Below are 1,077 nucleotides of genomic sequence, written 5' to 3'. Positions count from 1 at the left end.
TAGCTCCTATTTCACAGCTTTGCGGCCTGTTTTTAACTCAAGGTAAACACATAGACTTGGGCGAACATCACCTTAGGCATGAAAATAACTGTCAGCGAAGCATGGGTGCCCTGTCAAAATGGTCAGGAAGGCTTGTTTTATGAATCTGAAATAAGAGACAAGACTGAACTCCTAATGACTACAGGACTAATAAAACAGCATCTTTTGATTATGTTTATACATAACAGAAAACTAAGGCATGTTCCAGTGAAGTTACCTGAGCAGCTTAGCAAACCTTCTCATTGCCTCGTTACTGGAGGAAAACCTGTGTTGTTAGATGTGAAAGCTCGCCACAGCATCTGGGCCCCTTTCTGAAATCCTAGACCCACTCAAGGGCTTGAGCCCTCTCAAGCATCAGCTCTTACTTTTAGCTTGTTTGTTGACTAGGGAAAAACAAGAGCAGCTCCGCTGCAGCAAACAGCTTGGCAAGGCCTGGCCAGGCCAGGGCAGCTCTAGCATGCCAGGCTCCTGTTTAGACACCTTGTCACTGGTTTCTTGTTGCTTGTTTCTGCACATGGCCACATCACGGCACCCTGACAGGACCCTGAAGTTAGCTGCCTGGCTGGGAATCACTGCTCTGCTGGTCTCCTGCAGGCAGCAACAGCAGCAAAAAGGGAAAGCCAAGCACTGGCAGCAGTGTGTGGGTGTGGGTGTGGTGAGGGCTGAGCCCCACTGCCCTGCACAATCAAGGAGCCTGTCTGTGCCCACACCCCTACCCCCCTTGGCCAACCCTCCTCAGCCAGATGCCTTTGCTGCCCTGGATGCCCTTGTGAGGGGCCATGTCAACAGTCCAAGCAGCACTGATGGAGCAAAGCCAGGCAACCATGTCCCCAAGGACAACCCCCCTCACACACAAAAACCCCTCCTCACATGCACACACACAACCTCTGCTGATGCTCACGCTTGCTCGCGCACACACACGCGGTGTCCCCTCCCCCCTGCCCTAGGTTGCGCCCTGTCGGGGAAGCCCCTCAGCCCGGGCCCAGGGCCTAGGCGCCGCGTTGGTGCCGCTCCCCGCCCAGCCCGGCCCCGCTCTCC

Source organism: Crocodylus porosus, unplaced genomic scaffold (assembly GCF_001723895.1).
Source record: "Crocodylus porosus isolate Cpor-Errol unplaced genomic scaffold, CroPor_comp1, whole genome shotgun sequence".
Classification (NCBI taxonomy): domain Eukaryota; kingdom Metazoa; phylum Chordata; order Crocodylia; family Crocodylidae; genus Crocodylus; species Crocodylus porosus.
This window is presented reverse-complemented; position numbering follows the sequence as displayed.